The sequence below is a fragment of the Engystomops pustulosus genome, chromosome 11 (genome assembly GCF_040894005.1).
Source record: "Engystomops pustulosus chromosome 11, aEngPut4.maternal, whole genome shotgun sequence".
NCBI classification, from domain to species: Eukaryota; Metazoa; Chordata; class Amphibia; order Anura; family Leptodactylidae; genus Engystomops; species Engystomops pustulosus.
The window spans coordinates 85,756,095-85,770,403 of record NC_092421.1 but is presented as its reverse complement, the minus strand read 5'-3'; positions in this window follow the sequence as shown (position 1 = coordinate 85,770,403).

The window sequence follows — 14,309 nt, the reverse complement described above, 5'->3', positions numbered from 1 at the left end:
AGCCAGCCCCCCCCAGTATATAGCCAGCCAGCCCCCCCTCCCCCAGTATATAGGCTGCCAGCCTGTGTAGTATATAGCCAGTACCCCCAGTATATAGCCAGCCAGCCTCCCAGTATATAGCCAGCCAGCCCTCCACTATTTAGCCAGCCAGCTCCCCAGTATATAGCCAGCGAGCATTCCAGTATATAGACAGTCCCCAGTATATAGCCAGCCAGCCCCCCCTCCCCCAGTGTATAGGCTGCCAGCCTGTGTAGTATATAGCCAGTCCCCCCGGTATACAGCCAGCCAGCCCCCTAGTATACAGCCAACCTGACCCCCCTGTATATAGCCAGACAGCCCCCCGTATACACAGCCCCTCCTGTAAATAGCCAGACAGCTCCCCAGTATAAAACCAGACCCCCTACTGCTGGGGGGCACAGTATGAAGGGGAGCTGTTACTGCTGGGGGGCACAGTATGAAGGGGAGCTGCTACTGCTGTGGGGCACAGTATGAAGGGGAGCTGCTACTGCTGTGGGGCACAGTATGAAGGGGAGCTGCTACTGCTGGGGGGCACAGTATGAAGGGGAGCTGCTACTGCTGGGGGGCACAGTATGAATGGAAGCTGCTCCTGCTGGGGGGCACAGTTTGAAGGGGAGCTGCTACTGCTGGGGGGCACAGTATGAAGGGGAGCTGTTACTGCTGGGGGGCACAGTATGAAGGGGAGCTGTTACTGCTGGGGGGCACAGTATGAAGGGGAGCTGCTACTGCTGGGGGCACAGTATGAATGGAAGCTGCTCCTGCTGGGGGGCACAGTATGAAGGGGAGCTGCTACTGCTGGGGGGCACAGTATGAAGGGGAGCTGTTACTGCTGGGAGCACAGTATGAAGGGGAGCTGCTACTGCTGGGAGGCACAGTATGAATGGAAGCTGCTCCTGCTGGGGGGCACAGTATGAAGGGGAGCTGCTACTGCTGGGGGGCACAGTATGAAGGGGAGCTGCTACTGGTGGGGGTACAGTATGAAGGGGAGTTGCTACTGCTAGGGAGGCACAGTATGAAGGGAAGCTGCTACTGCTGGGGGGCACAGTATGAAGGGGAGCTGTTACTGCTGGGGGGGGACAGTATGAAGGGGAGCTGCTACTGCTGGGGGGCACAGTATGAAGGGGAGCTGCTTCTGCTGGGGGGCACAGTATGAAGGGGAGCGGCTACTGCTGGGGGGCACAGTATGAAGGGGAGCTGTTACTGCTGGGGGCACAGTATGAAGGGGAACTGCTACTGCAGGGGGCACAGTATGAAGGGGAGCTGCTACTGCTGGGGGGCACAGTATGAAGGGGAGCTGTTACTGCTGGGGGCACAGGATGAAGGGGAGTTGCTACTGCTGGGGGGCACAGTATGAATGGAAGCTGTTACTGCTGGGGGGCACAGTATGAAAGGGAGCTGCTGCTGCAGGGGGCACAGTATGAAGGGGAGCTGCTTCTGCTGGGGGGCACAGTATGAAGGGGAGCTGCTACTGCTGGGGGGCACAGTATGAAGGGGAGCTGCTACTGCAGGGGGCACAGTATGAAGGGGGGCTGCTACTGCTGGGGGGCACAGTATGAAGGGGAGCTGCTACTGCTGGGGGGCACAGTATGAAGGGGAGCTGCTACTGCTGGGGGTAAAGTATGAAGGGGAGCTGCTACTGCTGGGGGGAACAGTATGAAGGGGAGCTGCTACTGCTGGGGGGCACAGTATGAAGGGAAGCTGCTACTGCTGGAGCACAGTATAAAGAGGAGCTGCTACTGCTGGGAGGCACAGTATGAAGGGGAGCTGTCACTGCTGGGGGGGCACAGTATGAAGGGAAGCTGCTACTGCTGGGGGGCACAGTATGAAGGGGAGCTGCTTCTGCTGGGGGGCACAGTATGAAGGGGAGCTGCTACTGCTGGGGGGCACAGTATGAAGGGAAGCTGCTACTGCTGGGGGGCACTGTATGAAGGGGAGCTGTTACTGCTGGGGCGCACAGTATGAAGGGGAGCTGCTACTGCAAAGGGCACAGTATGAAGGGGAGCTGCTACTGCTGGGGGGCACAGTATGAAGGGGAGCTGCTACTGCTGGGGGCACAGTATGAAGGGAAGCTGCTAATGCTGGGGGGCACAGTATGAAGGGGAGCTGTTACTGCTGGGGGCACAGTATGAAGGGGAGCTGCTACTACTGGGGGGCACAGTATGAAGGGAAGCTGCTACTGCTGGGGGGCACAGTATGAAGGGGAGCTGTTACTGCTGGGGGGCACAGTATGAAGGGAAGCTGCTACTGCTGGGGGCAGAGTATGAAGGGGAGCTCTTACTGCTGGGGGGCACAGTATGAAGGGGAGCTGTTACTGCTGGGGGGCACAGTATGAAGGGGAGCTGCTACTGCTGGGGGGCACAGTATGAAGGGGAGTTGCTACTGCTGGGGGCACAGTATGAAGGGGAGCTGCTACTGCTGGGGGGCACAGTATGAAGGGGAGCTGCTACTGCTGGGGGGCACAGTATGAAGGGGAGCTGCTACTGCTGGGGGCACAGTATAAAGGCGAGCTGCTACTGCTGGGGGGCACAGTATGAAGGGGAGCTGTTACTGCTGGGGGGCACAGTATGAAGGGGAGCTGCTACTGCTGGGGGGCACAGTATGAAGGGAAGCTGCTACTGCTGGGGGGCACAGTATGAAGGGGAGCTGCTACTGCTGGGGGGCACAGTATGAAGGGGAGCTGCTTCTGCTGGGGGGCACAGTATGAAGGGGAGCTGCTACTGCTGGGGGCACAGTATGAAGGGGAGCTGCTACTGCTGGGGGGCACAGTATGAAGGGGAGCTGCTACTGCTGGGGGGCACAGTATGAAGGAAAGCTGCTACTGCTGGGGGCACAGCATGAAGGGGAGCTGCTACTGCTGGGGGGCACAGTATGAAGGGGAGCTGTTACTCCTGGGGGGCACAGTATGAAGGGGAGCTGCTACTGCTGGGGGGCACAGTATGAAGGGGAGCTGCTACTGCTGGGGGGCACAGTATGAAGGGGAGCTGCTTCTGCTGGGGGGCACAGTATGAAGGGGAGCTGCTACTGCTGGGGGGCACAGTATGAAGGGGAGCTGTCACTGCTGGGGGGCACAGTATGAAGGGGAGCTGTTACTGCTGGGGGGCACAGTATGAAGGGAGGCTGCTACTGCTGGGGGGCACAGTATGAAGGGGAGCTGCTACTGCTGGGGGGCACAGTATGAAGGGGAGCTGCTACTACTGGGGGGCACAGTATGAAGGGGAGCTGCTACTGCTGGGGGCACAGTATGAAGGGGAGCTGCTCCTGCCGGGGGGCACAGTATGAAGGGGAGCTGCTACTACTGGGGGGCACAGTATGAAGGGAAGCAGTTACTGCTGGGGGGCACAGTATGAAGGGGAGCTGTTACTGCTGGGGGGCACAGTATGAAGGGGAGCTGTCACTGCTGGGGGGCACAGTATGAAGGGGAGCTGTTACTGCTGGGGGGCACAGTATGAAGGGGAGCTGCTACTGCTGGGGGGCACAGTATGAAGGGGAGCTGCTACTGCTGGGGGGGCACAGTATGAAGGGGAGCTGTTACTGCTGGGGGGCACAGTATGAAGGGGAGCTGTTACTGCTGGGGGGGCACAGTATGAAGGGGAGCTGCTACTGCTGGGGGCACAGTATGAAGGGGAGCTGCTACTACTGGGGGGCACAGTATGAAGGGAAGCTGTCACTGCTTGGGGGCACAGTATGAAGGGAAGCTGCTACTACTGGGGGGCACAGTACGAAGGGAAGCAGTTACTGCTGGGGGGCACAGTCTGAAGGGGAGCTGTTACTGCTGGGGGGCACAGTATTAAGGGGAGCTGCTACTACTGGGGGGCACAGTATGAAGGGGAGCTTCTACTACTGGGGGGGCACAGTATGAAGGGGAGCTGCTACTGCTGGGGGGCACAGTATGAAGGGGAGCTGTTACTGCTGGGGGCACAGTATGAAGCGGAGCAGTTACTGCTGGGGGGCACAGTATGAAGGGAAGCTGTTACTGCTGGGGGCACAGTATGAAGGAGAGCTGCTACTGCTGGGGGGCACAGTATAAAGGGAGCTGCTACTACTGGGTGGCACAGTATGAAGGGGAGCTGCTACTACTGGGGGGCACAGTATGAAGGGGAGCTGTTACTGCTGGGGGGCACAGTATGAAGGGAAGCTGCTACTGCTGGAGCACAGTATGAAGGGGAGCTGCTACTGCTGGGGGGCACAGTATGAAGGGAAGCTGCTACTGCTGGGGGAGCACAGTATGAAGGGAAGCTGCTACTACTGGGGGGCACAGTATGAAGGGGGGCTGCTACTGCTGGGGGGACAGTATGAAGGGGAGCTTCTACTACTGGGGGGCACAGTATGAAGCGGAGCAGTTACTGCTGGGGGGCACAGTATGAAGGGAAGCTGTTACTGCTGGGGGGCACAGTATGAAGGGAAGCTGCTACTGCTGGGGGGCACAGTATGAAGGGGAGCTGTTACTGCTGGGGGCACAGTATGAAGGGAAGCAGTTACTGCTGGGGGGCACAGTATGAAGCGGAGCAGTTACTGCTGGGGGGCACCGTATGAAGGGGAGCTGTTACTGCTGGGGGGCACCGTATGAAGGGGAGCTGCTACTACTGGGGGGCAAAGTATGAAGGGAAGCTGCTACTGCTGGGGGGCACAGTATGAAGGGGAGCTGCTACTACTGGGGGGCACCGTATGAAGGGGAGCTGCTACTGCTGGGGGGCACAGTATGAAGGGGAGCTGTTACTGCTGGGGGACAGTATGAAGGGGAGCTGCTACTACTGGGGGGCACCGTATGAAGGGGAGCTGCTACTGCTGGGGGGCACAGTATGAAGGGGAGCTGTTACTGCTGGGGGGCACAGTATGAAGGGAAGCTGTTCCTGCTGGGGGCACAGTATGAAGGGGAGCTGTCACTGCTGGGGGGGCACAGTATGAAGGGGAGCTGTTACTGCTGGGGGCACAGTATGAAGGGGAGCTGCTACTGCTGGGGGGCACAGTATGAAGGGGAGCTGCTACTGCTGGGGGGCACAGTATGAAGGGGAGCTGCTACTGCTGGGGGGCACAGTATGAAGGGGAGCTGCTACTGCTGGGGGCACAGTATGAAGGGGAGCTGCTACTGCTGGGGGCACAGTATAAAGGAGAGCTGTCACTGCTGGGGGGGCACAGTATGAAGGGGAGCTGCTACTGCTGGGGGGCACAGTATGAAGGGGAGCTGTTACTGCTGGGGGGCACAGTATGAAGGGGAGCTCTTACTGCTGGGGGGCACAGTATGAAGGGGAGCTGCTACTGCTGGGGGGCACAGTATGAAGGGGAGCTGCTACTGCTGGGGGGCACAGTATGAAGGGGAGCTGCTACTGCTGGGGGGCACAGTATGAAGGGGAGCTCTTACTGCTGGGGGGCACAGTATGAAGGGGAGCTGCTACTGCTGGGGGGCACAGTATGAAGGGGAGCTGCTACTGCTGGGGGCACAGTATGAAGGGGAGCTGTTACTGCTGGGGGCACAGTATGAAGGGGAGCTGCTACTACTGGGGGGCAAAGTATGAAGGGAAGCTGCTACTGCTGGGGGGCACAGTATGAAGGGGAGCTGCTACTGCTGGGGGGCACAGTATGAAGGGGAGCTGCTACTGCTGGGGGCACAGTATGAAGGGGAGCTGTTACTGCTGGGGGGCACAGTATGAAGGGGAGCTGTTACTGCTGGGGGCACAGTATGAAGGGGAGCTGTTACTGCTGGGGGGCACAGTATGAAGGGGAGCTGTCACTGCTGGGGGGCACAGTATGAAGGTGAGCTGTTACTGCTGGGGGGCACAGTATGAAGCGGAGCAATTACTACTGGGTGGCACAGTATGAAGGGGAGCTGTTACTGCAGGGGGCACAGTATGAAGGGGAGCTGCTACTACTGGGGGGCACAGTATGAAGGGAGGCTGCTACTGCTGGGGGGACAGTATGAAGGGGAGCTGTTACTGCTGGGGGGACAGTATGAAGGGGAGCTGTTACTGCTGGGGGGCACAGTATGAAGGGGAGCTTCTACTACTGGGGGGCACAGTATGAAGGGAAGCTGCTACTGCTGGGGGGCACAGTATGAAGGGGAGCTGCTACTGCTGGGGCGCACAGTATGAAGGGGAGCTGCTACTACTGGGGGGCACAGTATGAAGGGGAGCTGTTACTGCTGGGTGGCACAGTATGAAGGGGAGCTGCTACTGCTGGGGGCACAGTATGAAGGGGAGCTGTTACTGCTGGGTGGCACAGTATGAAGGGGAGCTGCTACTGCTGGGGGGCACAGTATGAAGGGGAGCTGCTACTGCTGGGGGGCACAGTATGAAGGGGAGCTGCTACTGCTGGGGGCACAGTATGAAGGGGAGCTGTTACTGCTGGGTGGCACAGTATGAAGGGGAGCTGCTACTGCTGGGGGGCACAGTATGAAGGGGAGCTGCTACTACTGGGGGGCACAGTATGAAGGGGAGCTGCTACTGCTGGGGGGCACAGTATGAAGGGGAGCTGTCACTGCTGGGGGGCACAGTATGAAGGGGAGCTGCTACTACTGGGGGGCACAGTATGAAGGGAAGCAGTTACTGCTGGGGGGGCACAGTATGAAGGGAAGCTGCTACTACTGGGGGGCACAGTATGAAGGGGAGCTGTCACTGCTGGGGGGCACAGTATGAAGGGGAACTTCTACTACTGGGGGGGCACAGTATGAAGCGGAGCAGTTACTGCTGGGGGGAACAGTATGAAGGGGAGCTGTTACTGCTGGGGGGAACAGTATGAAGGCGAGCTGCTACTGCTGGGGGAGCACAGTATGAAGGGGAGCTGTTACTGCTGGGGGGCACAGTATGAAGGGGAGCTGTCACTGCTGGGGGGCACAGTATGAAGGGGAGCTGCCACTGCTGGGGGCACAGTATAAAGGGGAGCTGTTACTGCTGGGGGCACAGTATGAAGGGTAGCTGCTACTACTGGGGGGCACAGTATGAAGGGGAGCTGTCACTGCTGGGGCGCACAGTATGAAGGGGAGCTGCTACTACTGGGGGGCACAGTATGAAGGGGAGCTGCTACTGCTAGGGGGGCACAGTATGAAGGGGAGCTGTCACTGCTGGGGGGCACAGAATGAAGGGAAGCTGTCACTGCTGGGGCGCACAGTATGAAGGGGAGCTGCTACTACTGGGGGGCACAGTATGAAGGGGAGCTGCTACTGCTGGGGGCAGAGTATGAAGGGGAGCTCTTACTGCTGGGGGGCACAGTATGAAGGGGAGCTGCTACTGCTGGGGGGCACAGTATGAAGGGGAGCTGCTACTGCTGGGGGGCACAGTATGAAAGGGAGCTGTTACTGCTGGGAGGCACAGTATGAAGGGGAGCTGCTACTGCTGGGGGGGCACAGTATGAAGGGGAGCTGCTACTACTGGGGGGCACAGTATGAAGGGGAGCTGCTACTGCTGGGGGGCACAGTATGAAGGGGAGCTGCTACTACTGGGGGGCACAGTATGAAGGGGAGCTGCTACTGCTGGGGGGGCAGAGTATGAAGGGGAGCTCTTACTGCTGGGGGGCACAGTATGAAGGGGAGCTGCTACTGCTGGGGGGCACAGTATGAAGGGGAGCTGCTACTGCTGGGGGGGCACAGTATGAAGGGGAGCTGCTACTACTGGGGGGCACAGTATGAAGGGGAGCTGCTACTGCTGGGGGGCACAGTATGAAGGGGAGCTGCTACTACTGGGGGGCACAGTATGAAGGGGAGCTGCTACTGCTGGGGGGGCACAGTATGAAGGGGAGCTGTTACTGCTGGGGGGGCACAGTATGAAGGGGAGCTGCTACTACTGGGGGGCACAGTATGAAGGGGAGCTGCTACTGCTGGGGGGGCACAGTATGAAGGGGAGCTGTCACTGCTGGGGGGCACAGTATGAAGGGAAGCTGTTACTGCTGGGGCGCACAGTATGAAGGGGAGCTGCTACTACTGGGGGCACAGTATGAAGGGGAGCTGCTACTGCTGGGGGGCACAGTATGAAGGGGAGCTGCTACTACTGGGGGGCACAGTATGAAGGGAAGCTGCTACTGCTGTGGGGCACAGTATGAAGGGGAGCTGTTACTGCTGGGGGGCACAGTATGAAGGGGAGCTGTTACTGCTGGGGGGCACCGTATGAAGGGGAGCTGTTACTGCTGGGGGGCACAGTATGAAGGGGAGCTGTTACTGCTGGGGGCACAGTATGAAGGGGAGCTGCTACTGCTGGGGGGCACAGTATGAAGGGGAGCTGTTACTGCTGGGGGCACAGTATGAAGGGGAGCTGCTACTGCTGGGGGGCACAGTATGAAGGGGAGCTGCTACTGCTGGGGGCACAGTATGAAAGGGAGCTGCTACTACTGGGGGGCACAGTATGAAGGGGAGCTGTTACTGCTGGGGGGCACAGTATGAAGGGGAGCTGTCACTGCTGGGGGGCACAGAATGAAGGGGAGCTGCTACTGCTGGGGGGCACAGTATGAAGGGGAGCTGTTACTGCTGGGGGGCACAGTATGAAGGGGAGCTGCTACTACTGGGGGGCACAGTATGAAGGGGAGCTGTTACTGCTGGGGGGCACAGTATGAAGGGGAGCTGCTACTGCTGGGGGGCACAGTATGAAGGGGAGCTGCTACTGCTGGGGGGGCACAGTATGAAGGGGAGCTGCTACTACTGGGGGGCACCGTATGAAGCGGAGCTGTTACTGCTGGGGGGGCACAGTATGAAGGGGAGCTGCTACTGCTGGGGGGCACAGTATGAAGGGGAGCTGTTACTGCTGGGGGCACCGTATGAAGGGGAGCTGCTACTGCTGGGGGGCACAGTATGAAGGGGAGCTGTTACTGCTGGGGGCACAGTATGAAGGGGAGCTGCTACTGCTGGGGGGCACAGTATGAAGGGGAGCTGCTACTGCTGGGGGGCACAGTATGAAGGGGAGCTGCTACTACTGGGGGGCACCGTATGAAGGGGAGCTGTTACTGCTGGGGGGCACAGTATGAAGGGGAGCTGCTACTGCTGGGGAGCACAGTATGAAGGGGAGCTGTTACTGCTGGGGGCACAGTATGAAGGGGAGCTGCTACTGCTGGGGGCACAGTATGAAGGGGAGCTGTTACTGCTGGGGGGCACAGTATGAAGGGAAGCTGCTACTGCTGGGGGCACAGTATGAAGGGGAGCTGTTACTGCTGGGGGCACAGTATGAAGGGGAGCTGCTACTGCTGGGGGCACAGTATGAAGGGGAGCTGTTACTGCTGGGGGCACAGTATGAAGGGGAGCTGTTACTGCTGGGGGGCACAGTATGAAGGGGAGCTGCTACTGCTGGGGGGGCACAGTATGAAGGGGAGCTGCTACTGCTGGGGGGGCACAGTATGAAGGGGAGCTGCTACTGCTGGGGGGCACAGTATGAAGGGGAGCTGTCACTGCTGGGGGGCACAGTATGAAGGGGAGCTGTTACTGCAGGGGGCACAGTATGAAGGGGAGCTGCTACTGCTGGGGGGCACAGTATGAAGGGGAGCTGCTACTGCTGGGGGACAGTATGAAGGGGAGCTGCTACTGCTGGGGGGCACAGTATGAAGGGGAGCTGCTACTGCTGGGGGGCACAATATGAAGGGGAGCTGCTACTGCTGGGGCACAGTATGAAGGGGAGCTGTCACTGCTGGGGGGCACAGTATGAAGGGGAGCTGTTACTGCAGGGGGCACAGTATGAAGGGGAGCTGCTACTGCTGGGGGGCACAGTATGAAGGGGAGCTGTTACTGCTGGGGGGCACAGTATGAAGGGAAGCTGCTACTGCTGGGGGGCACAATATGAAGGGGAGCTGCTACTGCTGGGGGGCACAATATGAAGGGGAGCTGCTACTGCTGGGGGGCACAATATGAAGGGGAGCTGCTACTGCTGGGGGGCACAATATGAAGGGGAGCTGCTACTGCTGGGGGGGCACAGTATGAAGGGGAGCTGCTACTGCTGGGGGGCACAGTATGAAGGGGAGCTGCTACTGCTGGGGGGCACAATATGAAGGGGAGCTGCTACTGCTGGGGGGGCACAGTATGAAGGGGAGCTGCTACTGCTGGGGGGCACAGTATGAAGGGGAGCTGTCACTGCTGGGGGGCACAGTATGAAGGGGAGCTGTTACTGCAGGGGGCACAGTATGAAGGGGAGCTGCTACTGCTGGGGGGCACAGTATGAAGGGGAGCTGTTACTGCTGGGGGGCACAGTATGAAGGGAAGCTGCTACTGCTGGGGGGCACAATATGAAGGGGAGCTGCTACTGCTGGGGGGCACAATATGAAGGGGAGCTGCTACTGCTGGGGGGCACAATATGAAGGGGAGCTGCTACTGCTGGGGGGCACAATATGAAGGGAAGCTGCTACTGCTGGGGGCACAGTATGAAGGGGAGCTGCTACTGCTGGGGCGCACAGTATGAAGGGGAGCTGCTACTACTGGGGGCACAGTATGAAGGGGAGCTGTCACTGCTGGGGGCACAGTATGAAGGGGAGCTGCTACTGCTGGGAGGCACAGTATGAAGGGAAGCTGCTACTGCTGGGGGCACAGTATGAAGGGGAGCTGCTACTGCTGGGAGGCACAGTATGAAGGGAAGCTGCTACTGCTGGGGGGCACAGTATGAAGGGAAGCTGCTACTGCTGGGGAGCACAGTATGAAGGGGAGCTGCTACTGCTGGGGGGCACAGTATGAAGGGGAGCTGCTACTGCTGGGGGGCACAGTATGAAGGGGAGCTGCTACTGCTGGGAGGCACAGTATGAAGGGGAGCTGCTTCTGCTGGGGGGCACAGTATGAAGGGGAGCTGCTACTGCTGGGGGCACAGTATGAAGGGGAGCTGCTACTGCTGGGGGGCACAGAATGAAGGGGAGCTGCTACTGCTGGGGGCACAGTATGAAGGGGAGCTGTTACTGCTGGGGGCACAGTATGAAGGGGAGCTGTTACTGCTGGGGGGGCACAGTATGAAGGGAAGCTGTTACTGCTGGGGGCACAGTATGAAGGGGAGCTGCTACTGCTGGGGGGCACAGAATGAAGGGAAGCTGTTACTGCTGGGGGGCACAGTATGAAGGGGAGCTGTTACTGCTGGGGGCACAGTATGAAGGGGAGCTGCTACTACTGGGGGGCACAGTATGAAGGGGAGCTGTTACTGCTGGTGGCACAGTATGAAGGGGAGCTGCTACTGCTGGGGGCACAGTAAGAAGGGGAGCTGCTACTGCTGGAGCACAGTATGAAGGGGAGCTGCTACTACTGGGGGGCACAGTATGAAGGGGAGCTGTTACTGCTGGGGGGCACAGTATGAAGGGGAGCTGTTACTGCTGGGGGGCACAGTATGAAGGGGAGCTGCTACTGCTGGGGGGCACAGTATGAAGGGGAGCTGTCACTGCTGGGGGGCACAGTATGAAGGGGAGCTGTTACTGCTGGGGGCACAGTATGAAGGGGAGCTGTTACTGCTGGGGGGCACAGTATGAAGGGAAGCTGCTACTGCTGGGGGGCACAGTATGAAGGGAGGCTGTTACTGCTGGGGGCACAGTATGAAGGGGAGCTGCTACTGCTGGGGGGGCACAGTATGAAGGGGAGCTGTTACTGCTGGGGGCACAGTATGAAGGGGAGCTGCTACTGCTGGGGGCACAGTATGAAGGGAAGCTGTTACTGCTGGGGGCACAGTATGAAGGGGAGCTGCTACTGCTGGGGGCACAGTATGAAGGGGAGCTGTTACTGCTGGGGGCACAGTATGAAGGGGAGCTGTTACTGCTGGGGGGGCACAGTATGAAGGGGAGCTGCTACTGCTGGGGGGACAGTATGAAGGGGAGCTGCTACTGCTGGGGGGCACAGTATGAAGGGGAGCTGCTACTGCTGGAGCACAGTATGAAGGGGAGCTGCTACTGCTGGGGGGACAGTATGAAGGGGAGCTGTTACTGCTGGGGGCACAGTATGAAGGGAAGCTGTTACTGCTGGGGGCACAGTATGAAGGGGAGCTGTTACTGCTGGAGCACAGTATGAAGGGGAGCTGCTACTGCTGGGGGCAGAGTATGAAGGGGAGCTCTTACTGCTGGGGGGCACAGTATGAAGGGGAGTTGCTTCTGCTGGGGGCACAGTATGAAGGGTAGCTGCTACTGCTGGGGGCACAGTATGAAGGGGAGCTGCTACTGCTGGAGCACAGTATGAAGGGGAGCTGCTACTGCAGGGGGCACAGTATGAAGGGAAGCTGTTACTGCTGGGGGCACAGTATGAAGGGGAGCTGCTACTGCTGGGGGGCACAGTATGAAGGGGAGCTGTTACTGCTGGGGGCACAGTATGAAGGGGAGCTGTTACTGCTGGGGGGCACAGTATGAAGGGAAGCTGCTACTGCTGGGGGGCACAGTATGAAGGGAGGCTGTTACTGCTGGGGGCACAGTATGAAGGGGAGCTGCTACTGCTGGGGGGGCACAGTATGAAGGGGAGCTGTTACTGCTGGGGGCACAGTATGAAGGGGAGCTGCTACTGCTGGGGGCACAGTATGAAGGGGAGCTGCTACTGCTGGGGGCACAGTATGAAGGGGAGCTGTTACTGCTGGGGGCACAGTATGAAGGGGAGCTGTTACTGCTGGGGGGGCACAGTATGAAGGGGAGCTGCTACTGCTGGGGGGCACAGTATGAAGGGGAGCTGCTACTGCTGGGGGGACAGTATGAAGGGGAGCTGCTACTGCTGGGGGCACAGTATGAAGGGAAGCTGTTACTGCTGGGGGGCACAGTATGAAGGGGAGCTGCTACTGCTGGGGGCACAGTATGAAGGGGAGCTGTTACTGCTGGGGGGGCACAGTATGAAGGGGAGCTGCTACTGCTGGGGGGACAGTATGAAGGGGAGCTGCTACTGCTGGGGGGCACAGTATGAAGGGGAGCTGTTACTGCTGGGGGCACAGTATGAAGGGAAGCTGTTACTGCTGGGGGGACAGTATGAAGGGGAGCTGTTACTGCTGGGGGCACAGTATGAAGGGGAGCTGCTACTGCTGGGGGCACAGTATGAAGGGGAGCTGCTACTGCTGGGGGCACAGTATGAAGGGAAGCTGTTACTGCTGGGGGCACAGTATGAAGGGGAGCTGCTACTGCTGGGGGCACAGTATGAAGGGGAGCTGTTACTGCTGGGGGCACAGTATGAAGGGGAGCTGTTACTGCTGGGGGGGCACAGTATGAAGGGGAGCTGCTACTGCTGGGGGGACAGTATGAAGGGGAGCTGCTACTGCTGGGGGGCACAGTATGAAGGGGAGCTGTTACTGCTGGGGGCACAGTATGAAGGGGAGCTGTTACTGCTGGAGCACAGTATGAAGGGGAGCTGCTACTGCTGGGGGCAGAGTATGAAGGGGAGCTCTTACTGCTGGGGGGCACAGTATGAAGGGGAGTTGCTTCTGCTGGGGGCACAGTATGAAGGGGAGCTGCTACTACTGGGGGGCACAGTATGAAGGGGAGCTGCTACTGCTGGGGGGACAGTATGAAGGGGAGCTGCTACTGCTGGGGGCACAGTATGAAGGGGAGCTGCTACTGCTGGAGCACAGTATGAAGGGGAGCTGCTACTGCAGGGGGCACAGTATGAAGGGAAGCTGTTACTGCTGGGGGCACAGTATGAAGGGGAGCTGCTACTGCTGGAGCACAGTATGAAGGGGAGCTGCTACTGCTGGGGGGCACAGTATGAAGGGGAGCTGCTACTGCAGGGGGCACAGTATGAAGGGGAGCTGGTACTGCAGGGGGCACAGTATGAAGGGAAGCTGTTACTGCTGGGGGCACAGTATGAAGGGGAGCTGCTACTGCTGGGGGCACAGTATGAAGGGGAGCTGCTACTGCTGGGGGGCACAGTATGAAGGGGAGCTGGTACTGCAGGGGGCACAGTATGAAGGGAAGCTGTTACTGCTGGGGGCACAGTATGAAGGGGAGCTGCTACTGCTGGGGGGCACAGTATGAAGGGGAGCTGGTACTGCAGGGGGCACAGTATGAAGGGAAGATGGGTTACTGAAGGGGGAACTTTTGCCTCTCACACCTTTTGCCCCGTCCATTACTTTTGCCCCTTTTTCACTACTGGGTAAGTGGTGAGGTTTGCGCATGCGCACACTAGAAAGCTATGGGGCCACCACACTTATAGGCGCCTAAAGTTGCAGAACCTCCTCATACCTCACACGTCGTTACCTCACACGTCGTTACCTCACACGTCGTTACCTCACAGGAAGCTTTCCGCTATTTCTTTTCACTACTCAATTCTACACGAATCCCGCATCCCACCTCTAGCCAATCAGGAGGCGCGCCGGGACTCGTCACGTGACCCTGCCCTCCCTCGCGCTCCTGTCATCTTCCCGCCATTCATTCCCCTCCAGCTCTTCCCACTACACTCT